At 45.5% G+C, this 13,487-nt stretch overlaps 1 protein-coding gene across 4 annotated transcripts in view; it reads left to right on the top strand.

The window, feature by feature from the left end:
* Window positions 1–3,729: 3,729 nt before the first annotated feature.
* MLPH (melanophilin) overlaps window positions 3,730–13,487 on the top strand; it is an 83,436-nt gene continuing 73,678 nt past the window's right edge. For all 4 annotated transcript variants that reach the window (XM_034786324.1, XM_034786323.1, XM_034786321.1 and 1 more), the window contains exon 1: window positions 3,730–3,990. The gene's annotated coding sequence lies outside the window, so the exon portion shown is untranslated. The remainder of the gene's footprint in view (window positions 3,991–13,487) is intronic.

Genomic DNA, 13,487 nt, shown 5'->3' with positions numbered 1-13,487 from the left:
TTGGATCACAGAAACCCCCTTGGGAGCTGCCACCCGATGTGCCAAGACTACTTCTGCTCCTGTTTTCCCTGCCAGCTCAGGACTCCAGCACCCTGTCTTGCTGAGCCAGACACTCCCGTCTGGCTCCAGACACAGACCCAGGGTCTGAATCACTTGTCCCAAAGCTGCAAGTTTACCTGAAAACAGCTCGCAGTAGCGTGCTTGTCTTTAGCACTCAGATGCCCAACTCCCAATGGGGTCTAAACCCAGATAAATCCGTTTTACCCTGCATAAAGCTTATGCAGGGCAAACTCATAAATTGTTCGCCCTCTATAACACTGATAGAGAGATATGCACAGTTGTTTGCTCCCCCAGGTATTAATACATACTCTGAGTAAATTACTAAATAAAAAGTGATTTTATTAAATACAGACAGTAGGATTTAAGTGGTTCAAAGTAGTAACAGACAGAATAAAGTAAGTCACCAAGCAAAATAAAATAAAATGCGCAGATCTATGCCTAATCAAACTGAATACAGATAATTTCCTCACCAGTTCCAGAGTGCTCCCTTTTACAGGCTAAGCTCCTTTTAGCCTGGGTCCAGCAATCACTCACACCCCCTGTAGTTACTGTCCTTTGTTTCAGTCTCCTTCAAGTATCCTGGGGGGGGTGGAGAGGCTCCTTCTTTAGCCAGCTGAAGACAAAATGGAGGGGTCTCCCACAGGTTTAAGTAGACTCTCTCTTGTGGGTGGAGACCTCCCTCCTATGCAAAGCCCAGCTCCAAGATGGAGTTTTGGAGTCACCTGGGCAAGTCACATGCCCCTGCGTGACTCAGTCTTTGCAGGCCAACGCCATTGTCCACATGGCATCTTGCATGTCTCCAGGAAGACTTCTCATGTGGATTGGAGCATTCCAGGATGCATTGTTCCCTAAGTGTCTCCTGATCAGGTACTTAACCTGGCAAATTCCTTCCTAAAGAAGCTGACCAAATGCCTCACAAAGCTTACTTAGAAATCAGGCAAGCATACAGCCCATATTCTTAACCTCGAGTAGAAAATGATATATATGTACAAATAGGATGAATAGATATAGTAGACCATAACCCTTACGGAGATATGTTACATGGCACAGGCAGCACAAAACATATTCCAGTTATGTCATACGTACATTTATAAGCACCCCCTCCCCATAAAGCCTTATGGGGTACACTGTCACAGTGCCTATATAAGAAAAAGTCCCCCAAAACAGGACTGTGCCTATAAAAACGGGACATCTGGTCACCCTAAATCTAGCCCTCTCTGAACAGCTGTGTGTATCCCCTGTGAGAAGCTGATGGGAGGCCTGCATGGTAAATGACAGGCTAGGTGCCTTTGTTTGTACTGTGTGTAGCTTTCCAGGATTATAGTGGGGTGTTACCAGGTACTTCTCAGCTTCAATACTGGCAGCCAAATCTGGCTGCGTGCCGGCCCGGCCACCTCCCGTTGGAGCCCCCTGAGTGTGAGCTGGTGACATGCCCCAACTGAGACGGGCCTGGGCTCAGATCTGGACTTTGTCAGAGTTTGGAGGTGTTTTCATACAGGCCAATTCCCAGTCCCTCAAGTGGCTACCTGGAGTGCAGGGGTACTAGGAAAGGAGCAAAAAGAACAGCAAAAAGGCACCTTAGAGACTAACAAATTTATTTGGGCATAAGCTTTCGTGGGCTAAAACCCACTTCATCGGATGTGGAAAGGAAAGGAGCATTAACATGCACAATGCTTGTAACGCACCCTCCATCTTTCAGACACTAATGGGCAGGTGATGCAAACTTCACCTAGCTAATAGCGCTTAGTTTGAAGCTCCCCTGCAGATCTTCCATGTACACAATTCCACTGAATTCATTACACCCCTGGGGCATTTTGTTTGCGGAGGGCCATTAAACAGAACCTTTCCAAGCAAGAAAATGCAAGGCAAGGCAATTCACTCTGAGTTCTGTTCAGTCCAGTCCAGGCACTGTTCCTTCGGGCAGGGAGGAGATCAGGTTAAGCTGATAGTGTAATACACCCAAATCCAAAAGATATATACATCCAATGATCCAAGCCTAGTGAAGTCAATAGAAAGATTGCTGTTAATGCAATAGGCGCTGGATGAGACCCAAGTCTTCCCCATCCTTGGAAAGGAACAGTCGTGTAAACGGGGCAAGATGTCTGTCTCCCCTCACCATGCTGCTGGAAAGCAAAGATTAGTTCATCCTTTTCAGCACACAGATTTTTGTTTACTATCAAGGCGAGGGCTTAACCTGATGAGTAAGTCACTGGGATGGAGCTCCCTGCTCTGCCACTGACTTCCCGTGTGACCTTGGGCAAGTCACTTGAGTTCTCTGTGCCTCTATTCCTGCGCTGTAAACTGGAAATCCTTGTCTACCTAGCCCCCAATCCTGCAGTCAGTTCTGAGTAGGCATACCTCTACAGCCAGACCACCCCTTTGGGGAAACTAAGGCAGGGAGACTTGCCTGTGGCCACACACAAGTCACCAGACTGGAATTTGGGATTGCCTGACTCCGAATTGTGCTTGCTCCACCGGACTACGTTGCCTCTCAGAGTTCTTGGGAGTGGAATTTGCTCCAAGCCACAGTTCCCTTTTCTTGATCACGTGTATCGTCATCTACAGGCGTCGTTTATATTTTCCTAAATCTAATGGCGTTATGCCCTATGCTAGAAGGAAAGAATCTATGCTCAGGAGAACAAAAGGCTTGCTGTACTGGCTGGTGGCAGCAGGCAATGTGCAAACTTCCTCACCCATCTTGCTCCATAGAACCAGTATGATTTGTGATGGTCACTGCCAGTTGTGTGCTGAAGCGGTCTTGCAGAGAGGTGTCCTGGGCACCCCTCGCTGAGACCACCAAACTCAACTCCCCGATCCGATCACCACCGGATTTCAACCCAGTCTCAAGAAACAAAAACAGGAGTGTGTTAACCTGCATCACCATGGCCCCAGTTTTGATGATGATTTATGATGAACTCATGCCGCAAAAATAAAATCAGTAAGCCAGTGGAAATATATAGGATCACCCCCCAGATCGCCACAATCTAATCCCATATTGATTTCAGCATCTGAAAGTCTCCATTAATTATCGTGCACCAGGAGGCAAAATATCGCATGCTGCAGACTCAACTCTATTCAATGTTTCCCAAGCTTGGGACAAATCTAGTTTTAAAAAATGGAGACAGAACTAACCCATGCTTATTTCTCTCGCAATAAGCCCCAGCATGATGCAGATACCACTACACACAGTCACTTTAACTTGATTTTTTTTTTTCCTCCAAAGCCTAAAGAACTTGGATTTTCTGTGTGTGAGTGATGCTGGGGTTTTGTTTTGGTTTTTGTTGTTGTTTGGCTGGTTGGTTTTTTTGTTTTGTTTGTTCCTTTATATTTTTCTTCTCTTATGCAATCACCTGCTTTCAAGTCACAAGATTTCCAAGACTGAAAACCCTGGGTCTTTTCTCAGCTCGTTCAAAATTGGCAAATATTTCCCTTTCCCTTGGGGTTTTTGAATTTTATTTTTTGGAAAGGCATTCCAAGTTTGCCAACAGGATAGTGTCTGTTATTTGCAGTGCCTGGGCCAAATTCCTCTCTGGTGTAACTCCACCGGCTTCAATCGAGTTACACCAGGATTGCATTTGGCCCCCTATTTCCTGTCTATTCCCCTTACACTTTACTGCAATCTCCGAAGAGTGGCTCCACCTGGGAAACTGACTTGGGGGGGGAGGGGAGTCCTGTGGGCAGGGTCCCCCCAGCTCAGCGCGTCTCTGCAGCGGCGGCTGCAGCGGGTTTGCTCGGAGGAAGTTGACTCTGAAGCACTAATCGGCCCATGTGATCGCCGTGCACCGAGTAGGTGGTTGGTTCTGCCCAGCCCCAGGGCAGAGGATGGGAATCCAGCATGTGACAGAAACATATTTTTACTCCACCCCCTAGGACTGGATTGCCACCGAGCCAGACAGGGAGATCAGAGCATCGGCTGCAGCTCTTCACAAGGTAAAGTGCAACTTCCCCTTCTCATGATCGGTTCTGAGGGGTTTCAACAGGGGATCTGGTCGGAAAGGGACTGAGGGTGCCTATTGCTAATCAATACGGTTCTTAAGCTGAGAGTTTCCCTGCCCTGTAGCAATCACCAGCACTGCCCTGCTGCTGCAATTGATAGGGCAAGTGAAGGATGTTGACAGCAGCAAAGGTAAGAATGGTGACTGGAGAGAGGAGGGAGAGAAATACCTGTTTTATTTTGGGAGGGGTGGTGCTCAACGCAGGTAAACTTTCCAGAAAGAAAGAGAGCTACATGCTGGATTAACCTGTAAAGCAGAGAGGCTAAACTTTGTCCAGAAGTACAGTCCAGTTATCGCAGCCCTGCCTGGAACGTACCCCAAAGTCCTATGCTAGTTTAATCAGCAGGAAAGACCAGTGGAAACCGGTGTATGCTCCCCTGACATTGAACGCCCTTCGAGCAGGCCTCGGAAATTATGTCGCTCTTCAATATTACGGCAGATACCCAGCCTGAGGCTGCAAAATGCCAATTTAAAGTGTGTTCGTTAAATTTCACATGCACTCCATGTCATCCACGTGTAGGGTGACCAGATGTCCCGATTTTATAGGGACTGTCCTGATATTTGGGGTTTTTTCTTATATAGGCTCCTATTACCCCCCACCCCGTCCCGATTTTTTACACTTGCTGTCTGGTCACCCTGTCCGCGTGGCTGGAGGCGCCCTTCTTTAGCTGAACTTTCAGAAGAGCCTGCTGTGGGAAGCAGGGCAGTTTCCTCTGACTGAATCTCCATGCTCCCATGGGTTTAAGACATAGCCTTGCTTACCTATCAATGGAGGAATTGTCCACGTACTGGATGGCCTATTGATTTCAGCTGAAGCTGTGTGGGTAAATCTAGTGCAATCTCTGCAAATGTAAGGATCATTACTTTGTGCGTGTGTGGTAATTTCATTTGCAATGCAGTATTAATTATTAATAGATCTTCATGGAAGCTTATAAACCATTCCTAGAATCTAGAATAGATCTAGAATCCATTCAAGATATAATCCTGCCTACTTTTGCCTCCACACTCCTGTTGACTTTAATAGAGCCACAAGGTGTGCATGATGTAGGGGATCATGCCCCAACAGGTTAATTTTTAGCATCATGTAAGCAGAATAAATGGGGCAACTCCCATTATTGTTAACAGAGTGGCTATCTAATCGGCCCCATGTAGGGCTGACCCCTATAAAACCACTGGGGCAGTGGGAAGTAACTTTCTTTGAAGTCTCTCAATCTCTTAGGTTTTATCGTTTCAAACGAAACCTACTCCTGGCCCTTGTCTAGAGGAGAGCTTAGTTTCATTTTTGGAGATCAACAATTGTTGAATTTACAGGATGCCACTTAATGGATCCTAGCAGATGCGGGGTGCCCGCAAATCCTGCTGTCTTCATTGGCAACCGAGGGCACATAGAAGGCACCTCGCACCATGCCAGACTGGGCCCTTCCTTTACCTTCTATCTGTCTTTTGCTACTGAGTCTTTAAATGGAGAACCATTCCCAACCATCCAGCTAGGGAACAACGCTGTTGCTTCCAAGCACGGATATTTTTATTGATCCTGTGGCTCTTAAGTACAGCACGCCGCAGACTGCTAATGATTTGCAAATATTAACACATTCCTAAAGGGGAGGGCGTGGATGTGGGGGAGGAGGGTGTGTGAGAGAGTAGATATTATTTAAAATAGTTCTGAGTACATATTGATGACGTCTACTTGACACCCTGCCAGTGTCCTGTGATTTCCAGAGAACAATTCTTCTACCTCAAAAGTCTTTAAAAGAACAATGAAGGTCTGAAGCCATTTCGCCTGTGCCGTGTCTTCCTCCTTCATTTTTTGTCACCCCATCAGTTATTCCCTCCCCCCCTCGTTTATAATTTTATAAAAACATGCATGGTTAAGAAGAACTATTACCTAGAAATTATGTTCTGTGAACCTTGATCATTATATACTTTTTAAAACAACTCTTTACATGATTCTCCCAAAATTATAAAAGGCCCCACTCCTCGGCAAGGCTTATGAAAGCAAAACAATTGTGGGGTTTTCAGGCCTTCCTATTTTAAAGCTTTGCTGAGCCAAAAAGATACAATTACTGTTCAGATTTCAAACCACCAGATTCTGGAATAAAATGTCCAAACATGGAGTTATTCCAGAATAGCTATTTCACTTTAAATGTTGTCAAGGCTGCTTCCCCACTCTGAACTTTAGGGTACAAATGCGGGGGCCTGCATGAAAACTTCTAAGCTTAACTACCAGCTTAGATCTGGTCCGCTGCCACCATTCCCAAGTGGATTCCCTTCCCTGGGAAGCCTTGAGAAACTCTTCACTAATTCCCTGGTGAATACAGATCCAAACCCCTTGGATCTTAAAACAAGGAGAAATTAACCATTCCCCTCCTTCCTCCCACCAACTCCTGGTGGATCAAGATCCAAACCCCTTGGATCTTAAAACAAGGAGAAATTAACCATCCCTCCTTCTTCCTCCCACCAACTCCTGGTGAATACAGATCCAACCTCCTTGGATCTAAAAACAAGGAAAAATCAATCAGGTTCTTAAAAAGAAGGCTTTTAATTAAAGAAAAAGGTAAAAATCATCTCTGTAAAATCAGTATGGAAAATAACTTTACAGGGTAATCAAACTTAAAGAGCTCAGAGGACCTCCCTCTAGCCTCAGGTTCAAAGTATATACCTGACCTTATTCTGAAATAACTTTCCTGTATGAACAAGCCCATGTGTTTGAGTTTTAAACCCAGTATAGTTGATTTTATCATGTAAATGCTAACAGACACTACAGTATATGTTCAGCAATTACCATATAACAAAACTATGATATTCTAGAGTTTTAATGATTCAAAACGCTGCAGTTTTACAGTAATGCTGCTTACTTTTCTTGTTTTTTTAATTTAATCATTAGGTCCAATAAACATTAGTTTCTTCTCTTAGGGGAAGACATGTTGGAAAAGATTTTGTTTCACTCAAACCAACTTTAAGGCAATGATATTAGGCTTTCCTTGATTGCACCTGCTTCTTCCAGAAACTGTTGGGTACTCTCCCAAAGAGGTTTCATTTCCAGAATTGCTGACCTCCCACATTGAAGCTAATGGGAGCTCAGCACGTCTGAGAATCGGGCACGTATTATCTTATCCTTGTGCGAGTCTAATCTTAATGTACGTATTCCAGAAGACTTAAGTACATAACTGAATTAGTTACTGTACGTTAGATCAAAGACTAGCATGTGAATGGCACACAGACAGCTGAGGAGTTGAAGTATTTATCTTATCACCTGTGTATTGATTTCCTTTCCATAATCGGAGGTTAGAAATGAAGCATTCTTTAGACGCTATATCGCTGCATCTTCCAAAGCCCAAATGCAGGATGTAATGATGTGTGTCAAAGACAAAAATGAAGAATATAAAAAAATTGCCATGTGGGACGTTTAACAAGTCTGGGGGATTCCTCCCTTTAGTGTAGCCAACTCTTTCTGCAGGCTCAGCTTCATAGGTCTTTATTTCTGATACAAATCATTTTCAGTAATTTAAGCAAGAGGACACCAAAACTGTGTGAAACAGAAGTAAGTTGGGGCCTAACATGAGTGACGCCTCCTGAAAGCAAATACATTTGAGAGGTGCACTAACCATGAGAATTTCTAGCCAAAATATCTCATGCGTCTAGGGTACGTCTACACTACCCGACGGATCGGCGGGTAGCAATCGATCTATCGGGGATCTATTTATCGCATGTAGTGTAGACATGATAAATAGATCCCCGATTGCTCTCCCGTCGACTGCTGAACTCCAGCTCGGCAAGAGGCGGAAGCAAAGTCGACGGGGGAGCCGCGGCGTGCTGAGAGGACACGAAGTAAGTAATTTAAATTCGATCTAAGATACGTCAACTTCAGCTACGCTATTCTCGTAGCTGAAGTTGCATATCTTAGATCGATTCTCCCCTCTCCCTCCCTCCCCCCCCCAGTGTAGACCAGGCCTAAGATCCAATGCTCATTTCTTTAAAGGGACACTGTCAGGCTAAAAAAAAAATTAATTGCACCTGTGCTGCTAATAATACTTTAGGATGTAAATTCAGGAAAGAATTTAAGCACATGCTTAACTTTAAGCACATGCTTATGTGCTGTCCTGGATAGAAATGCTTTCTTGAATCAGGACGTCGATTATTAAAGGGAGTGATTTTTTTTTTAAATCAAATTCACTGTCCACTACTTTAAAATATTGGAATTTACTTGTTTCGTTTCTCTCAACTGAGACAATAGGGGGAAAGCTGCTAGGCAATTTCACACATCCCAGCCCCGGTTGTCGGTTTCCTAGCAGTTTCCTTTTGTTGCGGGGCTTGGGTTGCCAGTGCTGTGGGGAACCGATTGAATGCAAACACAAACTGTTTTCATGGAAATGATTTTAAAACCGATAAATTAAAAATCAGTATGAATGGGAAAGTTCTCTTTTTAAAAAGAAGCTTAATTCATTTGTACCCCTTTGATCAGGGCTATGGTTTTCTATAGTTGAAGATTTTCTTTTCTAGCTGTAAATAGCTTTTCAGTAAATACAGTCACTATTGGCCTCAGCTTGGGCAAACCTCTGTCTATTCAAGATAGTTGTATGGCTCCCCGTTATTGTAGCATCTGAGTGCCTGGCTGTCTTTAATATATTCACCCTCACAACACCTCTGTGAGGTAGGAAAGTGTTGTTCCTATTTTACGGATGGGGAATTAGAGCACAGAAGGTATGTTTACACAGCCCGCAGCAGTGGGACTCCCAGCTGGGTCAGCAGACTCAGGCTCACAGGGCTGGCGCTACTGCACTAAAACTAGCTGTGTAGACAGCACTTTGAGGTTGTGCTTTGGGTTCTGAAGGCCACTTCCCTCCCCAGGCTTCAGAGACCCCTGAGCTCCAGTCCGAGCTGCAACATCTACTTTTAGTGCCTCGGCGTGAGCATGAGTGTGTTGACCCGGGCTCAAAGGCCTCTGAGAAGGGGGGGGTTGACACAGCACGTGCACCCCCATACTGTCTGGGCTTGAAAGTAAATTCACATGTTCCAGCAGGTTAGCCTAATGTTATTTCACATGCCGCCTTTGGGGCAGATCCAAGGCTGGTGTAAATTCTAGCTCTGTTAACCATTTGCACCAACTAAGGATTTGCCCTACAATCTACCATTCAGCCGAGAGGGTGCGTCTTCAATTCAGTGTGTCCCATATGCGCTGATTCCACAGAGCACTTAAGCATGAGCTGAACTTCTAAGAACTTGAGCAATCCTATTGTGAGACCATTCCAGGCTTAACATTAAGCACCGGCTTAGGTTCACTGCTGAATCGAGACCAGAATGCCGGGTAGCAAAGAGGTTGCTCTAGTGAAAATCAAATCCACAAGCCGTCTTGCACCAGTGAGAGCAGAGGCTACTTGAGTCCCCACTGAGAGTTTTCATCTCACCCACCCTGCAGACCCCCCCCAGGACTGGAAGGCAGCACAACCAGCGGACCAACATTCTGCGACAAGGAATGTGTCCTTTCCTTCAGCTGGTTGAAATAGCAAGAGGAAAGAAGCAACCAAAATGTGCCTTATTAAACTCAACCGGCTTAATTATAGCTGGGAATTCATCTGCCCAGGTCTTCTTCTTCCCTGTTTGCTCCACTCTTTAGGGTCTTTGCTCCAAGAATAGATGTTTTCTTGTCTGTGTGCAGGGCACACGGCAGAGCTATGTGTGGTAAGGTTGCATGCACATGTTCTGGCAACAACCTTCCTCTAATTTCACTAAGTGCCCTCTGATCTTGTGTCATGGGGCTTATATCCTGGAGGTGGATCAACCCCTTCTTACCCCTTCGCCCTGGCCACAGTCAGTATCACAAATGTCTGAAAAGGGGAAAAGCCAAGTGAATTCTTGCTTTGTTTCCTCATAGGGATCATGAAGTATAAAATTAATCCTTCATGACACCCAGCTTCAGGTTCTTCACTCTAGTGTCTTCCACAGATAGAATCCATCTGTTCTCTCCTCTCCCAACTAGTACATCAAGCTTCCAGATGTGGCATGATCAGCTCTGAGGCCAGAATCTCCTCTCACTTACACCAGTTTTACACCAATTTAACTCCCTTGACTTCAGTGGATTTTCCTGATTTTCACCTGTGCACACTGGAGGAGAATCTGGCCCTTTCCCTTGTTGGAGTAGGGGATTTTGGAACACTGTTATTGTTAAGGGTCAGCTCCTTGGGGAACCACAGCGAACCTGGGGCTTCACTCCTAATTCATCAGTTCTGTTTTTATGGTGGTGCACAAAAACCTTGAACCCAGTATAAACCAATGCAGTGATAACTGCCTGAGTCTGCAGACAACCTGAAATAATTGCTCCAATGTGTGAGCTGCCCCATATATCTCAGCAGAGCATTACATCTGAGAACTAACCCTGACCATTTAAATGTTAGTATAGTTAAGTGTGACCCTGCTGGGACACTTCAGCAGAAACATCCAGCTAACGTCCTTTCCCTACAGTACCAAGGTACCTCGCACATCTGCAAGTGCTGGAGGAACCAACTAGGGGCCGTGCTCCTCTTGACCTGCTGCTGACAAACAGGGAAGAATTGGCAGGGGAAGTAGAAGTGGGTGGCAACCTGGGCAGCACTGACCATGAGATGGTCGAGTTCAGGATCCTGACAAAAGGAAGAAAGGAGAGCAGCAGAATACGGACCCTGGATTCAGAAAAGCAGACTTTGACTCCCTCAGGGAACAGATGGACAGGATCCCCTGGGAGGCTCATATGAGAGGGAAAGGAATCCAGGAGAACTGGCTGTATTTTAAAGAAGACTTATTGAGGGTGCAGGAACAAACCATCCCGATGTGCAGAAAGAATAGCAAATATGGCAGGTGACCAGTTTGGCTTAACAGAGAAATCTTTGGTGAGCTTAAACACAAAAAGGAAGCTTACAAGAAGTGGAAACTTGGACAGATGACTAGGGAAAAGTATAAAAATATTGCTTGAGCTTGCAGGGGTGTAATCAGGAAGGCCAAAGCACAATTGGAGTTGCAGTGAGCAAGGGATGTGAAGGGCAACAAGAAGGGTTTCTACAGGTATGTTAGCAACAAGAAGAAGGTCAGGGAAAGTGTGGGACCCTTACTGAATGGGGGAGGCAACCTAGTGACAGATGATGTGGAAAAAGCTGAAGTACTCAATACTTTTTTTGCCGTGGTCTTCACAGACAAGGTCAGCTCCCAGACTGCTGCACTGGGTAGCACAGTATGAGGAGGAGGTGAGCAGCCCTGAGTGGTGAAAGAACAGATTAAGGACTATTTAGAAAAGCTGGACATACCCAAATCCATGGGGCCAGAGCCAATGCATCCAAGGGTGCTGCGGGAGTTGGCTGATGTGATTGCAGAGCCATTGGCCGTTATCTGTGAAAACTTGTGGCAATCAAGGGAGGTCCCGGACAATTGGAAAAAAGGAAATATAGCACCCATTTTTAAAAAGGGAAGAAGGAGAATCTGGGGAACTACAGACCGGTCAGCCTCACCTCAGTCCTTGGAAAAATCATGGAACAGGTCTTCAAAGAATCAATTTTGAAGCACTTGGAGGAGAGGAAGGTGATCAGGAACAGTCAGCATGGATTCACCAAGGGCAAGTCATGCCTGACCAACTTGATTGCCTTCTATGATGAGATAACTGGCTCTATGAATATGGGGAAAGAGGTGGACGTGATACATCTTGACTTTCGCAAAGCTTTTGATACGGTCTCCCACAGTATTCTTGCCAGCAAGTTAAAAAAGTATGGATTGGATGAATGGACTATAAAGTGGAGAGAAAGCTGGCTAGATTGTCGGGCTCAATGGTTAGTGATCAACGGCTCGATGTCTAGTTGCCAGCCAGTATCAAGCGGAGTGCTCCATGGGTCAGTCCTGGGGCTGGTTTTGTTCAACATCTTCATTAATGATCTGGCTGAGGGTGCAATCCATCCCATCATCAAGTTCATGGATGACGCTAAGCTCTGGGGAGAGGTAGATATGCTGGAGTGACCTAGACAAACTGGAGGATTGAGCTAAAAGATCTGATGAGGTTCAACAAGGACAAGTGCAGAGTCCTGCACTTAGGACGGAAGAATCCCATTACTGCTACAGGCTGGGGACCGACTGGCTAAGCAGCGGTTCTGCAGAAAAGGACCTGGGGATTATAGTGGATGAGAAGCTGGAGATGAGTCAGCAGTGTGCCCTTGTTACCAGGAAGGCTAACGGCATATTGGGCTGCATTAGTAGGAGCATTGCCAGCAGATGGAGGGAAGTGATGATTCCCCTCTATTCGGCACTGGTGAGGCCACATCTGTAGTATTGTGTCCAGTTTTGGGCCCCCCACTACAAAATGGATGTGGACAAATTGGAGAGAGTCCAGCAGAGGGTAACGAAAATGATTAGTTGGCTGGGGAACATGACTTACGAGGAGAGGCTGAGAGAACTGGGCTTATTTAGTCTGCAGAAAAGAAGAGTGAGAGGGGACTTGATAGCAACCTTCAACTACCTGAAGGGGGGCTCCAAAGAGGATGGAGCTCGGCTGTTCTCAGTGGTGGCGGATGACAGAACAAGGAGTAATGGTCTCAAGTTGCCGTGGGGGAGGATTAGGTTGGATATTAGGAAAAACTATTTCACTAGGAGGGTGGTGAAGCACTGGAATGGGTTACCTTTAGAGGTTTTTAAGGCCCGGCTTGACAAAGCCCTGGCTGGGATGATTTAGTTGGAGTTGGTCCTGCTTTGAGCAGGGAGTTGGACTAAAACTTGATTCTATGATTCTTAGGTATTAAAAATCCCAAGGGCTTCCTCCTTAGCTCCTGAAATATCTAGCTTCCCCCATGACAATTTCTACAGTGCCGTTATCATTAGAAAAACCTGCAGTATGTAGAAATCCTGAAAATGTGGGTCCAGCACAAATGGAAGTGATAGCAAAAGAATAACACTGGGACTACCATAATGAACATATTATTTATTGTCATGGCTCATCTAAATGCAGGTGAGTTGAATTAAGCTACCACAGAGTTTCCAGTTTATGATATCAGAGAGCCACTGGGGTTGTACCATAGACCATTTGAGTAGAAGTAGGATTGATTGGATGAAGCTAAGACATTCTGGCTGAATATCTGGGAAAAGCTTCCGCCATTGAGATGTCTGAGGCTGTGGAATAATCTCCGAAGGCCCAATGGCTCCTTGGCCCAATGGCTCCTTGGCTCTCTGGTGCAATCGATTTGTAAAGCGTTGGGAATGTGCGGTAGGAAGCACTCCTGCACTGGCAATAGGGTAATTTACTACCAGGTCCCATCTCTGACTTCTGTGATTCTATGAAATGCTTTTACTCCAGACCCCACACAACAGCATTTCATGCCCAAAACTTGTTGGACTAAATTCATCCCGGGTGTAACTCCACTAAGTCAGTATCGTTAAAATCAGTGATGAATTTGCCTGTTGATTCTCAGCCATGTCTCCTGGAAT

The sequence above is a fragment of the Trachemys scripta genome, chromosome 11 (genome assembly GCF_013100865.1).
Source record: "Trachemys scripta elegans isolate TJP31775 chromosome 11, CAS_Tse_1.0, whole genome shotgun sequence".
NCBI lineage: Eukaryota > Metazoa > Chordata > Testudines > Emydidae > Trachemys > Trachemys scripta.
Note: the sequence above shows the minus strand (reverse complement) of the source record. Positions and strands in the feature narration are given on the sequence as shown.